This window comes from Rhinatrema bivittatum, chromosome 5 (assembly GCF_901001135.1).
Source record: "Rhinatrema bivittatum chromosome 5, aRhiBiv1.1, whole genome shotgun sequence".
Lineage (NCBI taxonomy): Eukaryota > Metazoa > Chordata > Amphibia > Gymnophiona > Rhinatrematidae > Rhinatrema > Rhinatrema bivittatum.
The window spans coordinates 290,194,238-290,216,060 of NC_042619.1; the positions used below are offsets into that span (position 1 = coordinate 290,194,238).

General features: G+C 42.4%; 3 long non-coding RNA genes across 3 annotated transcripts in view; 2 read left to right on the forward strand and 1 right to left on the reverse strand.

Moving 5' to 3' along the window:
• LOC115092789 overlaps positions 1–21,823 on the forward strand; it is a 71,406-nt gene that overhangs the window by 27,109 nt on the left and 22,474 nt on the right. The window lies entirely within an intron of this gene.
• LOC115092792 overlaps positions 1–21,823 on the forward strand; it is a 38,496-nt gene that overhangs the window by 10,016 nt on the left and 6,657 nt on the right. The window contains exon 2 of the long non-coding RNA XR_003857082.1: positions 15,716–15,819. This is a non-coding gene — a long non-coding RNA (uncharacterized LOC115092792). The remainder of the gene's footprint in view (positions 1–15,715; positions 15,820–21,823) is intronic.
• Positions 273–11,112, reverse strand: LOC115092791. Its single transcript, XR_003857081.1, has 3 exons — positions 11,020–11,112; positions 2,200–3,434; positions 273–926 (listed from the first exon to the last, which is right to left on the reverse strand). It is a non-coding gene; the product is annotated as an uncharacterized LOC115092791 (long non-coding RNA).

Here is a 21,823-nt window from a genome sequence, read left to right on the forward strand (position 1 = left end):
AGGGCAGAGGGCCGTCGGCGCCATTTTGACTACTGGCAGCCGACAGCCCAAGTCCAGGAGATCGCTCCTGGACCCCCGCTGGACCACCAGGGACTTTTGGCAGGTCTTGGGGGGGGGGAGGGCGTCAGGAGGGTGGGGGGTTTTGTTAGATTTTTACTTTTTTATTAAAGATTTGTCTGCGAGCCAGATGCAGCCATCAAAAGAGCCACATCTGGCTTGCGAGCCATAGGTTCCTGACCCCTGGCATATAGTATCTTTGGGAGGGAGAATAATTGAACAATAATAATGAAAGAGGGGCACATGTTCTACAGATAGAAAACATGAATATATCTTTCTCCCCTTGGCTTGTGGTATGCTTCAGATATTCCTAATAAGTCTACCCCTCTGTGGCTAAGGTTAATTCCATTTCTCTCCGTGCCTTGCACCATAGGCATTTTTTCTCTCTCTCGTTTTACTTATTGCTTGGACATGCTGAACAGTGGTTTCTTTGGATATGATTTCAGTTGAATAAGCTTTCTGTTCATCTTAGTGCTTTTGTAATTCACCAGGAAAGAATCCAGGCTGCAGCATTAATCAGAGTTAAAGATTTCATTGGAAATCACAATTGACAAATGGGGTCAGTCCAAGGAGCCCAGCGCCCTGTCTCTGACAGGTTACATCCGTAGATGCTCAGAGAAAGCGTGGAAAGAATAAAGGATATGCGTAGAGTTGGTTCTTCTGCTCTTAACACCTCGACAGTTTCCAGCCGGGACATGCTTGGCCCTGCCTGCCTCATGCCCAGGAGGGATGATGGGGCTGCCATGTTTATAACATGTTAAAACCTCGTCTAAGATTGTCATAGAATACTGAAGCCTAAGGAGAAGAGATTACTAAGATCAGCATAGCAGGCTGGGTGGAAAGCCCGGCAATGAATCCACAGGTTTGATCTGCAGGAAAAAGAAGTACTGGCATTTCAGAAACCAAAAAGAAGGAAACCTGAGACTTGACAACTAAAAAGTTCAGGTGAACTGCAGAATCTCTCCCTTTTTTTTTTTTTTTTTGTTGGCTCCTCTTATAAATACACTTTTGTAACGAAAGAGCCTCCCGAGGCCTCCCCATGCAAACTCACAGTCTGAATCGCCAACTCCCATAATTTTTGTGGGTAAGCTGGGTTTGGACTGCTCTTCTTCTGCTGGTTTTTCCTGCAAGCAGAAGACATTTTTAAAATCTGGGAACTCTTTTTCGCCCCACTAGGTTAAATGTGTCATTGGTGGGATATATCCTACTTTTTTTTTTTAATGCTAACGTCACTAGATTTATTTCACTTACCTTGGGATATTACCTCCTAGAAGCCCCATGCTTGTTGGTGATATCACTTCCACCCCCAACTTTGGTTCCCGCAGGGCTTTTCTATTGCTGTTTTGGGTATTTTTTTTAAAATTTGGGTTAAATGAATTGCTATTGCCTTTTAAAAATAAGTTGTATTTCCTTTTTGCACCAGGGGGGGAAGCGGTGTAGTGAAATACATGCAGGGATTCTAACTTTCTGGGAAACTCCGTGAGCCAAAATAGAGAGAATGTTGTTTTATTTTTTATTTTTTTACTCTGTATTGTGATGTGCTCCCCTTGTACCATTTTGATGTTTCCACCCTTCTTTACATTCAGTAGTCTTACCAATAATTCCATTTTAAGTGAATTGTGTATATATAACATTTTCTTGTCATACTGTTGTTAAAATTCACAAATTCAAACACCACCAATTTCAAGAAAGTTGACACTGATCAGCTCCTTTCAGCAATCCCAACTCTGCAAGTATCATCTGTTGCTTGATGTATTCTTGTGGCTTAAGCATGGAAAATGAAAGCATATAGGATTGCAAGGCCCTTCTATTCTTTCCTTTCCGAATGCAAGAATACATTGCCTATTCCATGTCAGATCTTGTATCCAAGGACCCTCTGTACTTATTTCTTTACTGATTTTGCTTCTATCGTCTCTACTGAGAGAATGTCCTATGCATCCACCACTCTTTCCGTAAATAAATATTTCCCTATGTCAATCCAGAGACAACACCCTCTATGCCTCATATCATAATCTCTTGTTTTAGAACTTCTTATATTAAAAAGGCTTGCTTTTTGTATATTCTTGTCAATATCAATGGGGCTGGAACTGGCGCTGCTAGAAGGCAGTCTCTGGGAAGCTGTAAAGGCCAGAGGACATTTACCTTTCAGTTGCCAGGTAGTTAGATGTGCCCTCAGAAGGCCCAATTAATTCAGCACACTGCATGTCCTGACTGTTTATGGTATATAAGGAGATCAACAGAGACATGCCTTTGCTGGTACAACAGACACCTGGGATATGTCCTCCAGGACCTCTGCTTGTTTGGCCTTGTTCATCTGCTACATTCAGGTCTGCAGTCTGCTTCAGTGTTCCTGCTCCACATTCAGCTATACAGTCCTGCCCTGGTGTTCCTTCTCCATGCCTTTCTCCTGGATCCCGAGCCTGAGCTTGCTCTAGTGTTAACAGCTGCATGCCTAGGTGCTTCCCAAGGTAGGCCTACTTTTTGTTGTCTTGGCTTGACCTTCATCCAAACATCCAGCCTCTTCAGGTATGCCTTTTCCTAATGTATCATTCATTAATGTCCAGACATATCCTGACAGCTAGTACCAGCTCAAATCCAGAGGCTAGGCTAGGATGGAACAAATGGCCAGGATGCCTGACATTTTGAAAGGGTTAATAAATGTCATTCAAATGATGCAGACCCAGCTCCACAATTTCCAGCAGAAGGTTAATACCTTGCAGGAGTCTAACCCGGTCCAAACTGAATGGTCGTTCCCAGTTGTCCACATGTTTATGGTGCCTTGAATGTCATTTCCAGAAAAATTCGTTGGAGCAAGAAAAGTTCCATAGATTCCTCAATCAATATAAACTCTGACTATATCCACATACCTATTGTTGCGCTGGAAGTGGACCCTTGGGCCGAGGTGGAGTTGGCGCTACCCGTAGGGCAAGCCCTATGGGTCCTCACCGTCGGTAGGCGGAGCTGGCTGACTGAGGCCAGCTGGAGCTTCGCCAATACCAGCCCTCATTCCCTGCAGGTTGAGCCCTTGGGTGCCTGGGCTGGCTGGAGTTAGGTGGGCCTCCGTCCGAGGACTTCTGGAGGACAAGGATGAAGTCAGCCAAGGGCCAGCAGTGGCAGGAGTAGCAGATCTGATCTGGATGAGGTGGAGTCCCAGAGGCCCGAGTGCCAAATGGAATGAGAGGCTGATAGGTAAAAACAGGCCGAAGCCTGAGAGGCCAAGTCCAGACTGAATATAGTAGAGGCATCGTAGAACAAGCAGGTGTCCAGCCAGGCGGCTGGCAAAGTAGAGAGGAAAGGCAAGGCATTGATGAGGTCCGGGAGATGATCAGTAGTGTGGTCGGGCAAAGCGGAGGTCGGGTCCCAGAGATGCTTTGGTACTGTAATGACATGAAGACATTTATTTTGTTTTATTTGTTGTTTTGTATGTTCATATTTTTTATTTTTTGTTTATATGATATTTTTTGTTTTGTCTGGAATCTGCTTAGCATGATGGAGTCATCATAAGTGTAATATAAATGTTTTAAATAAATAACTTAACCAAATAAGTCAGAATATCGGCATTTATCTGGCTAAGTAACTCTGCCTCAAAATGCCCATTTTCCGCCCGCTACTTTGCATGGGCCCTTGAAAATGTTGTATAAATATATTATGGCGTAGTTTGAAGTGTGCTTTTATAATTTTTTAAGCTGGTGGAAAGAATTTGCATCTTCTTTTTTTTTTTTTTTTTTTAATGTTCCTCCTAAAAAGCTAGTGCTAGTTTCCAGCATTTTGCAAGTGCCAGAAAAAGTGCTTCATAATTAGCTCTGTAAAGCTTGGTCCAATCGAAACCCATTACCTGTCTGAAAACAACCAAAAAGCATTAGAATCCAATGGATTGCAAGATCAAGAGGCAGCCTGGTTTTACCAGAGGTAAATCTGGTCAGATGAATCTGATCAGTTTCTTTGATTGGGTGACCAGAGATTTGGATCAAGGGAGAGCGCTAGATGTAGTGTAATTGGATTTCAACAAAACCATTGGCATAATTCCACATAGAAGACTTATAAATAAATTGTGCACCCATGGTATGGATTCTAGAGTGACTGACTGCATTAGAAACGGGCTGAGTGAGAGGCACTAAAGGGTAGAAATAAATGGAGTTTTCTCCGAGGAGGGGGTTGCTACTAATAGTGTGCCTCAGGGACCTGTCCTTGGACTAGCTCTCTTTGTGAGTGACATAATGGAAGTATTGTCAGGAAAGATTTGTCTTTTTGCTGATGATACCAGGGTGGACAGCCAGGAAGGAGTGAAAAACATGAGGAGCTATTTAGCGAAGCTCGGGGAATGTTCTAAGGTCTAGCAGCTAAGACTTAATGCTAAACAATGCAGAATAATGCACTAAGGAGGCAAAAATGCAAGGGAAAGCTACAGTATTGGAGGTGACATTCTTCTAGGCAGAAAGGAAAAGTGGGATCTGGGGGTGACTGAATCTGATGATCTTAAGGTGGCCAAACAGGTGGGTAAAGTGATGGTAAAATCCAGAAAGATGCTTGGCTGCATAGGGAGAGGAATGGTCAGCAGAAAAAGGGAAGTGATATTGCCCCTGTATAGGTCCCTGGTGAGACCTCATTTGGAATACTGTGTACAGTTCTGGAGACCCCACCTTCAAAAGGATATAGACAGGATGGAGACAGTCAGAGGGTGGCTACTAAAATGGTCAGTGGTCTTCATTCTAAAGGATATGGGGATAGACTTAAAGATCTAAACATGTACACCCTAGAGGAAAGGAGAGATAGGGGAAATGTGACAGACATTCAGATACCTCAAAGGTTTCCATGCACAGGAGGTGAACCTTTTTCAGTGGAAAGGAGGCTCTAGAACGAGGGGCAAAGATGAGGGTGAAAGGGGGTAGACTCAGGAGTAATCTTAGGAAACATTTCTTTACAGAGAGGGTGGTGGATGCATGGAACAGCCTCCCTGTGGAGGTGGTGGAGACAAAAACAGTATCTGAATTCAAGAAAGCATGGAATAAATACAGGGGATCTCTAAGGAAGTGAGGAGGATTATAATGCTAAATGAATTGGACGGATTTACACTGTAGTGATTGTGCTTCTAGCGTAACTGCTTAGCTGTGCCAGAAGCATCGGGCCCAGGTTGCAGCAGGAGGCTATCGCGATCTGGGTGGAATAAAAACAGAAAGACGGGATAAAGCAAGGGTGGGAGGGGTAGGTCTGCAGTGGGGGGGAAGGAGGGGGCCCCGGGGAGGTGGGGGGGGGGGGGAAATAAATGGGAGCAAGGAACAAAGGATGGAGCGGAGGGCGGGAGGAAGCGAGACAGTTTCCAACCCCGGCCTCTATTTTTGGCATACCAGCCAATATAGGGCATTTTTGGGAGCAGGCGGCAGGCTTAGCCTCGCAAGGAGCAGAGCTGGCTGAGACTTTTCAGATCATGGCTTTTATTTCCCTGTTATCGTTGCCACTTAACTGGATAACTTTTGAAGATAAGTGGCAGATTATCCGGCTATACAAAACTGGCTAACCTTAGACTTTGCTCAGAAGCAGTCTAACGTTATCTGTCTAACCTAGCCAGATATCTCAGCCCCTCCCTGGAACGCCCCCTTTTTGTCCGGCTAAATTATAGCCGGATAACTACTTATCCAGTTATAATTTAGATGGATAAGTAGATGAATATGCCATAGTTGCCATTTAGACGGATAGTATTTGAGTTATCCGTCTAAATGGCTTTTGAATATCTGCCCCTGACATTCTTGTTAGTTCATGCCTCTTCCCTGAGATTTTGTGTGTGCTAAGAGAGAGACCCTTTCTTGTCACTGGCTCCTCAAGACTGTTTCTGACTTGAGTAAAATGCTTTTAAATGATGTTGAATGTGTTGACTTCATCCCACCCACCGTGCCCTCTAGAATCCAGAATGGATCCTCTTTCTAATTAAACTGATTTCCCCTTCATTCATGGTACTGTAACCAAACCTGAAAAGGGCCACTTGTTTCCTCAATGGTGTGCCTGGCATTTTATTTTAAATGTGCCTTTTCTGATTTGTGACACAGTTATAAGTACCCAGAAAGAGCAGATATAGACTGACTCTTTCCTTCTTGTTCCCTTCCTCATGCTGGTGAAAGAATACTGGATGTCCCCATACTTGTCCTTTATAGTATTTAAAGAAAATAAGAATTGCATGCTGGGTCAGGCCAAGGTCCATCAGGCCCAGCATCCTGTCTCCCGGAAGTGGCCTAGCCAGATCGCACGTACCTGGCAGAGCCCCTAATAGTAGATCTAATTCCACAAGGACAGCTGAAGAGAGGAGCCTAAACTCGAGTCCCAGAACTTCTCCCAAATTAATCTAGTGCTCTCACCACTAAGTCGCTTCTCTCTGTTCTTTGAGGTTGATACAAATTTCTTCATCCCAGTTGAGTTTAACCAATTTCTGACCAAGGACTCTCTTCAGCTTAGCTCCTCTGTCAGATACTTTTGTGTCAGCATGGAATAACTTAAAATGTGTCTACCTAGGGCCACCTCAGGCCCATCACTTCATCCTGCATAATGCCTTTTTAATTTGTTTTGTAGAGTTTGTGAAATGAATTTCTAGGGCCCCTGTCTTCATAACTTTATATTTTAAGGGTTCTTGTTTAGTGTTTGTTTGAAATGTCACCCATGCCAAGGAAATAAGATGTCTGTATTGCAGAGCAGTGGTTCTCAATCCAGTCCTCAGGATGCATCTAGCCAGTCAGGTTTTCAGAATATCCACAATGAATATGTATGAGAGAGATCTGCATGTAAATCTATTTCATACATATTCATTGTGCCTATCCTGAAAGTCTGACAGGCTAGGTGTGTCCCAAGCACTCGGTTGACAACCCCTGTGAGAGAATTAAGCAGATTCTCAATACTGCTTTAATCATATGCATTAAGGCTTGAAAATGGAGCTTAGGCTATTTTTTTCTTCTTCTGTCATATGTTTATTTCAATGACTGATCTGAGCTTGTATTCATTCTTGTTGTGGAGCTGAAGTTTCTCTGCTGCTGTTTGTCATTCTCCCCCCCTTCTCTTTGTGGTTTCTAATTTAGCGATTGCCTCATACATTTGTTGGGGGAGGTTTGTGAAATTTCTGTCTCTTGCTTTTCTCATTATTGATCTTCCTTATGGGAAGGCTGACTTCAGGAGTCTCTCGGTGACTATGCCTGAGCCAAAGAGAAGGGTCGGAGCAAAGGGCAAAAACCTGAATGTGACAGAAGAGCAATTATACAATTAAGGTGCCACACTGCCCTCCCCCTGGATTTGACAGTGCAATTAATGGCTTTTGAGCCATTAGCTTCTATGCATGCAAAGATTAATACAAAGTTGTGTCTCCTTTCAGTATTGTTGATTTTTGCAAAGAACGTGACTTTATGTTCAAGCTGGCCAGTAGTAGAACCAATAATGTATCCATCCTATACATGATTTTCCATGTTTGTGAATTTTTCTGGAAATTTTCTTCCCCAGCTGGATGGGATCACTTGGAGATCTGAGACATTTTGAAATGGATGGCAGGGCTTTGTAGCCCTGCCTTAGCAGAGGAATCTCTAGCTAATTTTGATCTTAATACAAGTGTAGCATTCGCTGCAAGCAAATGTTTTGAAATTAGAATTTCCTGCTTGGTCATGCATGAGGCAGAAAGGATACAGAGAGCCACCAGGATGGGGTGTGTTTTTTTTTTTTTTAAACCCATCCTGGTGGCTGTCCACAACTGGGTTATCAGGATATCCACAATGAATATACATGAGAGAGATTTGCATGCACCAGAATATGCACATTTATCTCATGCATAGTCCCTATGGAAATCCTGAAAGCTCGACTGGTTTGTGGCCCTCAAGACCCAGATTTTGAGACACCCCCCCCCCACCTCCCCCCTTGGCATATATCGTAGCATTTCACACAGACAGAGCAGCTCAAAGCATTTCACACAGACAGCGCAGCTCTCAACCCACCATTTGTTCATGCCACATCCTGGGCATTAAAACTGAAGTAAGGGATGTATAGCATAAGACTCAAGCTCACATGTGCCTCTCAAGAGCTTATCCGATATTACCCCTTCCCACAGCAGAGACATCGGAAATCTCTCTTTCTGTTTGCATAAGCAGCAGAATTTGCATTTGTTCATGGTTCATGCTCAGAAGCATGCAGACAGACATGTTTACTGTACTGCCAGTAAGGGTTTATAATACTACTTTGTATTTATTTATTTTTTTATTTGCACGGTTCCATTGCCACTGGCTCCAAAACGGGAGGGAATAAAAAGAACAATTCTTTTATTCACTGCTCCCTTGACTCCTGCTTTTTCAACAGACATAAAAAAAAAATAAAAAAATCTATCAATATCATTTATACTGATCTAGTTAAATAGGGGAGATTAATTGGCTGCAAGCCAAGCACTCTGCCAGATTTGGCATTCTGTAGTGATCTGAATGTCGTATTCAGTGGCAGGGCCCAGGAATACGATAATATACATATATATTACTGTTTGGGTAACAGTTTTAAATGTTAGTGAGGAAAGCTTCTCAAAAGCACCAGGAACACCTCAAACTAAGTCTGGAGGCTGCTGGTGAAAGCCACTGACTTTGAATGCCTGGAGGTGAATGTGCTCAGTGGTGTAAAACACTCTGAAATCCTGTGACACCAAGCTTTCACCATCAGTGTGCTGAGGGATGCTGGTGTGCACTGGCAGGAGCAAAGGTGTGCCATCAGGGCCAGTGGAAGAACCAGGCAGGCTAGGCAACTGCCTAGAGCACCACAGGTTTGAGGATAGTGGCACAGCAGTGGGATTATCATGGCATTCTGCCCCCTTGTTCTTCCCACATGCACGGCGTGTGTGTGCCTGTGAACATGTGTGAGAGAGACTGTGCATGTGTGTGAGTGACGGTGAGAGTGTGTATGAGAATGGGTGGGCGTGCATGTGAGAATGAACATGTGTGTGAGAGAATGTATGTATATTAGAGAGCGGAGAAAGTTTGTATGCACACCCTCCCCCCACTAATCCATGGCAGGAAATCAAAAGTTCCCAGGAATTTTTTATCCTTATGAGTTTTAATTATTGGATATTTTAATTATTGGATATTATTTGTATCTGCCATTTTGATGAATGAAGGCAGCCTCGTGTGGTGGTCCTGGGCTAAGCTGGGGGTCTGGCCGCTGCTCAACTTTTTATTCAGTCAGACCAGTTTTTTTCTGGCCCTTCAAATGTAATGCAGGAACCTTAGGACCCACGTTAGGGTCCCAGGGCTCGTCCATTATATTTAACCTTTCCCAGGTGGTGGTGTTATTTTATCATGGCTGACAATTTTCTCGGTCAGCCTCGATAAAATATTAGCATCAAACTGCCTATTTATGTCCTTCCTTACATGCATTTGCATTATTCATGCATGCAAAGCAAGTCACTGTAATAGGGGAGGCAACCTGGGCATGGCCACGCACAATATTGCGCATATTGCATGATATTGCCGCGATAATGCTCTACGCTATTTAACATGCATTAGAGCACTACCACAGCTTGATGCATCACCCAGCAAGTTAACAGATGTAAATGCGGGTGGGTGGTTTCTCTGGGAAAGTACGCACATACTTTCACTTTGGAAATTGGTTTAAAGTCTGTGGGTAAAAGGTCCCCACAGACTTTGCACTTATTCGACCAGTCATAAAGTTAGCCCCTAAAAGGCCACTCCCCTACGGGGAGCAGAAAGCACCTTGTTTAATGGCTGGATGCTCACATCCTGTACTGCAGTGGTTCCGAACCCTGTCCTGGAGGCATGCCTAACTGGTCTGTTTTCAGGATATCCATAACGAATGTGCATGAGAGAGAAGGTCGTGTACACTGGAGACCCTGTACACGCAAATTGGTCTCATGCATATTCAGTATGGATATCCTGCAAACCCAACTGGTTAGGTATGCCTCAGGGACAGGACTGAGAACCACTGCAGTATAAGTTGTGCATGTTTTCTGCCAGAAGCTGCTTTAGTACTAAAATGGTGTTCAACTCTGGCACTGAGGGAAATTACTCCTCCTCTTAGGTCAATGCATAATTACACATGGAAAGGATTTATTAATTAATTCACCAGTGACTCCCCACTATGCATGCTGTGCTATGAGGAAATAAAATGATTGATTCATTGCTCTTTAGCATTGAATACATAATAATGTTAAAAATGCAGCAGTTTACAGTATTGTTTTGAAAGCATTTCCATTTACTGGGTAACAATTATCTATTTAAAATGTATCTAATTATAAATGCACTATTTACTCCTCATAAATATACAGCATCTGGTAGTTATCTCTCAATAGATATGTTAAATCCATGAAGGAAACCCTAAATAGCAGACAGCAAATAGAATAGTGATTACAAGGCCAGGCACAGAATGGAAATAAACTTTTTCTCAAACCTGGTCCCAAATGTAGAAGAATTAGACAAGCCTTGGGGAGCCCGGGTGCCATACATTTTCAGACTTCTCTGGAGATCAGTTGGTTTTTGTTCCTTTTTTTTTGCTGGATGTTGCATTTCTTGACTTCTAGCACACTTGGTACATGAAGGTCGATTTGATCTCTTGTGCCATAAGTCCGTGAATACCTGTTTTTGGTAGATATATATAGTATAGGAAATGCTATACTGTATGGTCCTGTGTTATCTATGTAGACCAAACAGAATGTGCTTCACCAAAGATACTTGGTCCAGAGCACACAGCGGGTGAAGAGAAGCCCCTCCACTTAGAAAGGTACCTGCACTATATCATTCCTGGGGAGTCTTCAGTCCAGAAAAACTCATGGGACCAAAAATGACTAAAGATAACCTTATCTTTAGTTGTAAATCCTCTTTAAAATGTTCTATTTCTGAGTAAACATTTTTCTCAGTGAAAACATCACCAGAGGGGTGAACATTTGGTAGCAATGGCATCACCTAATCTCCAGAGAAGAAATGGCATATAAACCCTGCCAATACTTACCACAGCCAGCAGTGGGGATTGCGTGTCCCTAACCACATTGGAAATCATGATCCATCAACTAGAAAATGAGTTTGCGCTCTATTCAGCTTGCAGTGTAGAGTGACATGAAGAAACGCTGACTAAGCTACAAGAAACATCAATAATAAAGTCATCAGAATCCACCTAGCAGTTTATAAATCACTGGGACACATTAAGAATAAACCTCTTCCCCCATTTCTCTTCCTTCCCCCTTCTCCTCCACCCCCCCCCCCTACTTTTCCATCTCTAACCCAAGTCCTATTTTGACTTCATTCCAGATACGTCACTAAAAGTTTCCATATTTTCTCAAAGCAACATGCTTTTTTGTAATGGAAGATTTCAGGTCAGATGAGGCTGAGATGAGATTTCTCCATCCCTCCATCCCTGCTCACCCCAATACCTGAAAAGGTTAAATAATGACCTGAGAAGTATCATGAGGAATACAACCAAGCATGCTGATACATCACGCATATCCAGCATAGCTCTCTGCTTCAACGGCAGGGGAGAAAGTCTCATAGTTCACTTTCATTGTATATCCTGCATAACTCTCTGCTTCTACGGCAGGGAAGAAAGTCAGATACTTCACTCTCAATGCATATCCAGCATAACTCTCGGCTTCAACGGCAGGGGGAATGAAGAAAAGTAGATCTATATACAGACAACAACCAACAAGGTCTGAATTATTTAGTCTGGGTAAACAAATAAGCATGGGTATAGCTTGCTTGTTGCGGCGGTTACTACCTCTAACTAATTAAGCTAGATATTTCACTTAGAGGCAGTTCCAGCACTGCTCTTTGCATTAATGGTGGGGGTGGAAGGGAAATAGAATCAAAAGGTTACTAAGAGCCAAGAGTAACAGATAAAAATGAGAAAAAAAAAGTGCAAAACTTGCTGGGCAGACTGGATGGGCCATTTTGGTCTTCTTCTGCCGTCATTTCTATGTTTCTATGCTGGTAACTCTTCCCATTGCCTAATCCTGACAGTTTACTGTCACTGCTTGGTTAGTCTGTCCAGAAAGATGCATGTGTATGGCACCGATAACACTAGTACCCTGTTTCCCCGAAAATAAGACATTCCCCGAAAATAAGACCTAGTAGAGGTTTTGCTGAATTGCTAAATATAAGACCTCCCCCGAAAGTAAGACCTAGCAAAGTTTTTATTTGGGAGCATGCCCGTCGCACAGAACACCAGAGCATGCAGCTGTGATTTTTTTACCCTGCAGGATTCACAGTTAGTTGTCATCACAAACCAGCATAACCAGACAACTATTCAGAATATGATAAATGTTCATTTTTTTGTTCAACAATATATGTGAATTCTTCTTCATGGAAAAATAAGACATCCCCTGAAAATAAGGCCTAGTGCATCTTTGGTAGCAACAATTAATATAAGACACTGTCTTATTTTCGGGGAAACACGGTAGCTAACCAAAACCACAAACTGTTTTCAAATAGTTTATTCATGGAAGTTATTTTGTATAACATATAATATACATATTGTCAAGCCAATGGATCTTTAAAATAGGGTTATTTTACTTAAATATCTAAGATATACACTTTTGTTTTGTTTTACTTATTTTGTCTGCATTTTATATTAATATTATGAATTTTTTTGTAGTTTTTATAGCATGGATATTTTTCTTGGCCCCTGGGAAAGTCAACCTGAACAAGAAGAAGCTTTAGATATTTTATGGATGCATTACCTTGATCTAAATTCCCTGCAATCCCTTCCAGTATTCTAGTCCCACAATAATACTAATCCAAGTACGGTAGCAGTATAACTCCCTCTAGAGTAGTTTCACTGATAATGTAGTTGCTGGTTGGATGCAATACATTTTCAGAAAAACTGAATTTCAAATTTGTTATGCATTTGCAAGAAACCTACAGAGTTTGAAGATTAAGAAGATAGCGCTTGGGCTCGGTTTTTTTTACCTGTGTTGCAAGCAAGAAGACTTTGTATAATTGTAAACATATTTCTCTTGCTTATTGCTTAATGCTTTTACCACTGTCAGCGAGGTGGAAGTGACTCCATGCTTTCCAACCTTGCTGACTGGGATAGCCTTCCTGATCTGGTGAGTCTTGCTTCCTCTTTGGCCTTATTCATGTCTGTCCTAAAAACCCACGCTTTTGAGGAGACGTTTAAATCTTAAGCATCGGCTTTTCTAGATCTTTGTCTCCTTGATTTTAACCATGTTCACTGTAATCAAAACATTTCCTAAAACCTTTTGGGCAGATTTCTAATCGCCTACACACATAAAATACGGGGGTTACGTGTGTGGCCGGGCCTTGTGCGTGCATTTTAGAAGGGGCCCGGCAGCGCGCGTAATACGCGTAGAAGTGCCAGGCCGAAGAAAAGGGGTGGTCTGGGGGCGGGGGTGGGCGGGGCTTGAGTCGCCAGTACAGTGGCCATTTGCCGCTGTGCTGGGGAAGTGCGCGCCGGCACTCTACCAGTGCGCGCAACTTTCTACTACTCCTGTTGAGGAGGAAAAGGTAAAATAAAAAAAAAAAGGGGTAGCTAGGATAGGGGGTGGGGAGGTTAGCGTAAGGAAGCTCTCTCCCAATCTGCTCCTTAATTGGAGCGGACTGGGAGGAACTGGGGAAGGCTGCAATGTGTCGCCATGCGAAAATTGCATTATTCCACCCCCTTGCGCGCACCACCCCGGATTTTATAACATGCGCACGCCGGCCGTATGTTATAAAATCGTTCGATTTGGAGAAGAGATGACTGAGGGGGGGGGGGGGGGGAATATGATAGAGGTCTACAAAATCATGAAAGGTCTTGAAAACGTTAATGTAAATTGATTATTTACTCTCTCAGATAATAGGACTAGGGAGCACTCCATGAAGTTAGCTAGTAGTACATTTAAAACAAATCTAAGAAAAATCTTTTTCACTCAGCACATAGTTGAGCTCCGAATTCATTGCCAGAGGATGTGGTTACAGCAGTTGGTGAAACAGGGTTTAAAAAAAGGTTTGGATAAGTACATAGAGGAAAAATTCATAATGATAGGGAACACCTGAATTAATGAGCATTGTATCGCACCTCTATCTGGCGGCCGCGCGTCAAGAATCGCAAACAAAAAAAAATTTAGACACTTCCGTTTTCGGTTCTCATTAGCATGCAAGATATGGGAGGAAGGCACCACTGATGTGTCTAAACAAAGAAATTCTCATATGTATGAGCAACATTAAAATTTCAGAAGATGATAGCCTTCCTGCAATTTCCCTTTGTGCAGTAATGGTCCTATGGACAGTGAGAATGTATTAAGCTCTTCCTGTGCTGCTTCTATTTCTAAAGGATACTATGCTAACTTTAACCGATGTAATAAGTCTATTATTGGTGTTTTAAATCCAGCTGTACCTTTGGCTCCCCAGCTTTGGCATGAGTGAACCCATATGAGATTTTTGGGTGTCTGATACGTCAGGGTTTCCACCTGAGGAAACCGCATTCAGCAAAACAAGGGCCTTGTGGGGGCATTTGACATCATACCCAGGAGGAACACCATTCTTATGTGTAATTTTCTAGTTGGTTTTTGAATAAATTTAAATTGCTCATATCTACTACTGTATCAGACTTTTTGTTCTCTATAACCTTGAACAAGTGCTTTGAGTTAGTACTTGTAACGTATTATTGCCTTGTGATATATAAACATTTGCAATGTCTATATATGTTTCAGTTAACCATACTGTCGTAACATTGTAATGTTACATAATCTTGGAATGTGAGTAATTACTATATATATTATATTAGCATTTTAGTACCTGTACAGGATTAGTATATAGACAGGGAAATTCTCATATCTGATGGTCAAACCTATGCATAAACATAGAGACACGTGTGTGATTGTTTGATATGTTCTGTCTAGCAGTATCAAGGTGTTCTTTTATTTTATTCATTTTGAATTATATTAATAAAGATTCATTTTTAAATGTTTACCACATTTATTTACAAAAGTGCTCTTTTCCCATTCCTTCGGAGTGTATTTTGGTCTGTCTGTTGAGCACCTTATACAATTACATATTACCTGATTCGATTTCTTTGTATCTGTCTCTCTGTGTGTCTCTCTCTCTATCTCTATTCAAAAAATTGCTATATTGATCAATTATATTTAATTGATTTAAAAATCCTTCATTAAAATCTCTATCTTTAGAAAAACAAAATACGAATCGTTGTTCTGATTTCTAAATGATTATAGTTTGAGTAATAATTCAAATCTTAAATATTATAATAAATATAGTTGGAGGCTCTAATTACTCCTACATTTCCTTTTAAAATATTGCTAGAAAATTCCTGCTGCTCCCAATATGTAACTGCCTGTGTCTTTATTACATCTGTAACGTGAGGACTTTATGCTTGAATTTTGACATGGCTCATTTAGAAAACTGATGGATAGTGCACTCTTATAGAACAGTTAACAAGCTCACAGAGAGAAAAATGAATACCATTAAACCTTCCAGAACAGACATTGCCTTCATAGTTCCTAAACTTTTGTCAGATGTGGGTGCTGAGATTGCCCATGCTATTCAGTGGCTAAGAATAGAAAGTATTTCCCTTGACTGCCTAGAGAGCTCTCATCTGGAAAAACTATTCTTTATCAGTTGCTGATGCCGTATTTTGTAAGCAAAACATACCAGGGATTCATTTGACTGTTGCTGTCTTTTCTTTAATATTACTGTAGGGTGCCCACTTGATGGAAAAATAATTCATCAAATACTGAAATGTTTTATGGGGATTCTTTGTATGCTGGCCAACTCTCATCTCTCCAGGAAAAAGAAACAACAGGTCATTTTTCTCAGCATGTCTTACATTATTATATGTCATCTTTCAAACTTGGGCCTAGATTCATCAAACTGCTATAAAGATAGCAGAAATAGTGCCTGTGATAAAATAGGGGTGTGGCTAGGGTAATTTTCCTGGTGCTGCTTTGCATAGCCACTTTACTGCAACGTGTGTTAAATTTATCACACCCTGTGATATTTTCACAGATGAGAAGTCCCTGAATAGGCTTTTATTGCGTTTGGGGCTGGAGAAGGGGAGAGGGAGAGAGAGACTCTGTAGAGGTGTACCAAAAAAGTTATTTATACCACTGTAAGAGGGGGCACTAGTGGGGTGGGTTCTGGGGGGCAAATTTACATGCACAGTCATATGTACAAACAGCACCCCACCCCACAAACCTCACCCCGACTTACTAGTGCCCTCTCTTACAGTGGTATAAATAGTTAAAAAAAAAAACAATGGGCCTCCACAGTCTCTCTCCCTCTCCCCCCCTGAAATGGGATTTGTGATAGTGTGTGTTACTGCATGCAATGTTAACCAGCCCTCATTTCCATTTACTCTGCCCAAACTCCTCCCACTTGAATAAAATTTGCATATACATTTTGCAATGCAGGTGTTTATCGCATGCGTTATGGCGTTATCGTGGGTGTTAGGGCCCTAACATCTTTTGATAAATGACCCCCTTAATTATGTAGGTTAGGGATGAGTCAGATGGCTTATTAAATATCTGTACTCTTAGGAATATGCCCTTTCCTGTTAAGGATAAGATTTAAACTCACATTTTCACCCTCTGTGCTTCTTGTTGTCTGGCAGAGGCCGCCGTAGTTGTGCCAGCCATCTTTCCTCCCTCTCCGGGACGGAGTACAGCATTAGTCCAAATGGAATAGTGATCGCTCAAGTGCTATGGTCTTAGCCAAGGGCATAACTTTTATTTTAAATGTAGCCCCGACGCATAGGCAAGAGAGCTCATGGAGAGGGCCACAGACCACAAAAGACCCCATTACTGTCCTGGGGTTCCCGCACGGGGGGGAAGGGGGGGGGAATCAAGCTTTCAAGGCCCTTAGAGGTTGTTCTACTCTTGGGGCTCTTCTGCTCACTAATTCAATATCAAAACACTCTTCATACTCCAAGTGGTTGTTCAAAGAAAGTGGTGGTAAAACACACGTCCAAAAAACAGCACACATAGGACAGTGTGCCAAGACTGTAACAAAATTACACAGCACAACAACTAAATCAGTCTCTTTCCACTCTCTTTCAAACAGGTCAGCTCTTCAGGGAAGGTATCCTTTCACCTTCCTTGTCCCTCTCAGTACCTGTTTGGTAGCTGTAATCCTTGCCCCTTTCTTTCTCAAATTAGGAGTCTTTTTTTTCCCTTTGCACTTCCCGGTGCACAGGTCCACCAAACACTGCAGGAACGGCTTCTCTCTCCTCCAGATCTTCCATGCATTTTCAGCCTGGAATTCTTCTCTTCCATTCACACTCTGAAGTCCCTCTGGGACCAGTTCAGTGGCAGACAGGCCCTATGGAGACCCTCTGTGGGAGAGAGGTCTAAAACTCCCAGGACTCCAGGGCTTGAAATCCTCACTCCTGCTCAACTCGCAGCAGTCCAGCCAGGACAACTCTTCTAGTCACGTGGGAGCAGGTTTTTTTGTTTTTTTTTAAAATACCACTACTTCTCCTTTCCCAATGGGGAGTGGTGCTCCTGGTTACCACGCTGACACCACTCTGACTTCACAAGCTGCAGAGGCCATTGAGGGCACTCAGACCAGCTGAAGCCACATTCTGCGTGCTTGCAAAGGGCAAGGACACTTTTCTTAGGGCTGAAAGGATCACCCATGTACATAAATATAACACAAAATTATCATGACAATAGCCTCCTGCCTAGGTATTTTTCTGCCCAGTAATGACTGTTAAGAGCATAGAACTTCTTCTCAACCCTCAGCTCTTCCAAGTGGCCATTAGCTGCTAGCAAATGCTCTCTCCGCAAGCCCTCATTATGTAAACATTGCCCAATATATCACAGCTGAATTATATAACTGAAAGACCTCTTGGACAACTTTCACCATTCCTTTTGATGCCAAGAGCAGAAGATATAGTGATTGATTTTCTGCTGTCCTGGGCATAAGCCAGATGCAAATGTGCTTCATGTAAAACCATTTGCTGATGTGTTATATTTTAACTCAAGACATTTTAGCTGTCTACTCTCTGCTCAGACTGGGCTCTGATATTTGCCTCAGACCTTCATGTCTAATCCTCTAGTGTCAAGAGAGCTTGTGAGAATAACACCAGACTATTCTCTTGAGTGTCAGATGGTAAAGTACTTCTGCTAATACTACTGTACAAGCCATTGACAAAAGAAAGTAGAAGGCTTGGCTTTGCAATGCTTTTTTTTTTTTTCCCCAACATCAACTTCATTTTTTACATAACGATCCAGTTTGAGAAATGGGCCATGTTCCGTTTTCAAAGAAGGAAGCTTCTTTCCTTCCGTCTTCATTAGCTTGGAAAGGTATTGGAGGCCAGTTCACATGTATGGGTCTCCGTGCCCATTGGACGTTCTTTGTCAGAAAAAGCCAAATGGACCATTTTGTTCTGGCTGTGGGAGAATAAAGCCAACACGTGACAGAACCCGAACGTGTCGTGCAGGCCGGTGCTAGCGGCCCTGTGGGTTCTGAAGGCAACTAACTTCCATGCGGATCCTTTCCCAGTACTAAAGTAGACCTTGCGCCATAACGGATGCGGGATGGTGGCCTGGAACTTTCATCCTGTGCACCAGAAGATATTTAAAAGAAACGAAAGGGGGGGAATCAGATCAAGCTTATAAGAAATAATCCCAAGACGTAAGATTTGGTATAAAAGAAAATCTATTATGCTTTCCCCTCGCTTCACTGATTCTGAAAATGTAGTTACTACAGTACCTGTTGCTAGGCATCAACAATATCTGCACTTTGTTTGTTTGCTTTTTTTGTGCCGTGCTGAACTATTTTCCGGTCATTTGGCTCTTTCTGAAAGTGGTTGAAAAGCCGCAGCAATCCGTATTTTTGGCTCCCAGCTGGTTGTGTAATATGGTTACGCTCCCATAGGGATTAAACTACTGTCCTTTTCTGGTGGCTGCTTGATCATATGAGCAAAGGTATTGACAGCAAGGGGCTAGCCATGAAGTCACTCTAAGGTGGATTTGTCCAAGCAGCAAAATGAAATTTCACCTGCCTGCTGAGGAGCTCAAAGACTGCCCAATTAGTGAGCTCATCTCCCTGGGATGCAGCCTACAGCTGCACCTAAACTAGAGCAGGCAGAAAAATCCCTGACAAGAAGTTCTCCAAGCTGGGAAATCATATTACAACTCTCTTCAGGCTTAGACACGTATTATCCCTGCACTCGTTCTTCTGGGGCTGATGTACTAAGCAAATTCTAACTGAGCGCGCATTCTAACTTGGGGAGTCTCTCGGACATGATTTGTGTGCACAAACAAATCATGTTTGCTGGCACATAAAAGACTTGTATGAGGCCAAAATATGGTTTGTCCTTGTTTTGTGCACATTTATTTATTTATTTATTTTAAAGATTTTATATACCGACAACCGTTTGCACATCGTATCGGTTTACAGATAACTTAGAACAATAAATATCAAATAGGCATGGCCTTTACAAAGAACATACAACTGAGGGTAAAACTGTGCACTCTACTGAGCCCACTGTATTACATCGGGCCTTTGTTCGACTAAGAAGACAGTTAGTGACAGACTGCTGGTAACCAGAACCATGCACATAAGAGATGATTTGTGTGCACAAAACTCCTTTCCATGCTGAAAGCATTCTTTGTGCGCATATTTATGCACAGAAAACATGCTTTGTGTGGGCATAAATACGGACTACAGGCCCTGACACCAGAGCTCCTGCTTCTGCCCATGGATTGGCTCAAGCGCTGTAAACGTTACTCCGCTTGTGACTAGGAGTATAATTGGTAGCGCTTGGAGAACGGGAGTTAAGCCAGTGCACCTCTCTGCAGTATGTATGTGTGTGTTTGGGGGGGTGGGGGGAGTAATAGCTAATGCTTTCATTAGCATGGGATTTAAATGCCAGGGCGCTAACTTTTATGCATATTTTTTTGCGTGCAAAATTCCTTGCTGCATCAGGAGTACACTTTGCCCACATAAAATGTGCAGACAACTGAGGGTAAAACTGTGCACTCTACTGAGCCCAATGTATTATATCGGGCCCTTTGTTCGACTAAGAAGACAGTTAGTGACAGACTGCTGGTAACCAGAACCATGCAAGCAACTTCATCTAAATGCAAATGTAGCCACTATGAAAATGAATGCAGATCTCTAGATGGAAAGAAAATCGTCTGTTTGGTTTTTTATTTCGGTTTCCAATGAATATTGTTTGTTGTGCTTGAACTTGCATATCTTTCTTACAAAGCAAGTAGATTGGTGAATTTTGTGAAAAGAATGTGCCGAAATGGCATAAACGCCATAAACAATATTTTTTTAGTTGTTTTGTGTCATATCAGATGAGATATAACACGACATGAGAGAAGGAATATTGTTGATGTGTTCATGTCCTTTTAAGTGGACAGCACGTCCCTATGGATCATGGATGCAGATTTATTTATTTATTTGATTTATATTCCGCTTTTTCAGGCACTTCAAAGCAGATTACATTTGGTTCTATAGGTATTTCTCTGTCCCCAGAGGGCTCACAGCCTAAGGAGGGTCATTCATTGAGCAGCGTTAGGCCATTTACCGTGCGGGAAAAAAGAACTGTTTTTCGTGCAACAGATGGCTTAATGAAAGGATAACATGAGATATTTCAAATATCTTTATTATTGGCAAGTCACATATTTAAATGAGACTGTTAGCATGAAAATGCATGCTAATGCTCATCCACACCTTAATTGATGCAAATCAAATAACACAGCTTTCTGAAAGTTCACAAGCCACGTTATTTGATTAGAAGTTAGCTACAACGTCCTGAGGCTCCCAGGGCCACATGTTAAAGGAGCTGCTCAGCCCCTAGTAACCCTCCCAAAAATAGGTGCAAACTCTGTGGGTCTGCATAGACTCCCTGCCCTTGGAGGCAGCTGTTGTGTAAAATTTAAAAAAAAAAAGAATTTTGTAGTCTCTGTGCGAGCCTGCCCCCCCCCCCTCCCCTTCTCTAAAATCATCTGGTCTCAGAGGCTGGGACTTGCACCCTCCCAGCCTTTCCCCATACTCAGGAAGGTAGTCCTGGTGATCCAGTGGACTCCCACACTAGCCCACCCCTGGATCCACCCCCCTTTTTGGCAAAAAAAAAAAAAAAAAAAAGCCCTAGTGGTCTAATGGCCCCCCCTCCCCCCCAACTCACCAAAATATCCCGGATCGTCTAGTGAGGTCCCTCAGGGTTTTTACATTACTTTTAGGGGTGCATTGGGTCACCATGACATGTTAAGGGGGCTTTTTGTTGTTGCAATATTATTCCCTTGGGGGAAAAATACCGCAGCTTAGTGAATGACCCCCGAGGCAAGGAAGGGTGAAGTGACTTGCTCAACCTCACCAAGGAGTCTACAGTTGGTACAAACTTTTTTTCAAATAAGCAGGCATGCATTCTTGACTGGGGGCTGCCTGCTGTTTATTCTTCTGGCATATAATGCAGAACAGTGATCAGGGGCTTCACTTCCGATGCATGAAATAAGATCCTTCTAGAGACTATCTGGGTCACTCATCCCTTAAATCAGAAATGGAGATGGGCATGATATATTGAAATTTCCAAAATCCACTCAGACTGTAGTAGGATTTTGAGTGATTAATCCAGATTTAGGATGATAAAAAGGTTGGATGATTTCCAGGAATCAGGAATTGGGCACGTGACAGAGAGAGACAAGCAAACAGCACAATGTTAAAATGTCACAGGCTTCATATGCACCTCGTGGATTAGGCCCTTCTTCAACCCAGGATCCACATCCAATGAAATACAATGTTCATCCCATAATGCTGAGGGATCGCGTGAGTTAAAGAACGACTGAATCCTATAT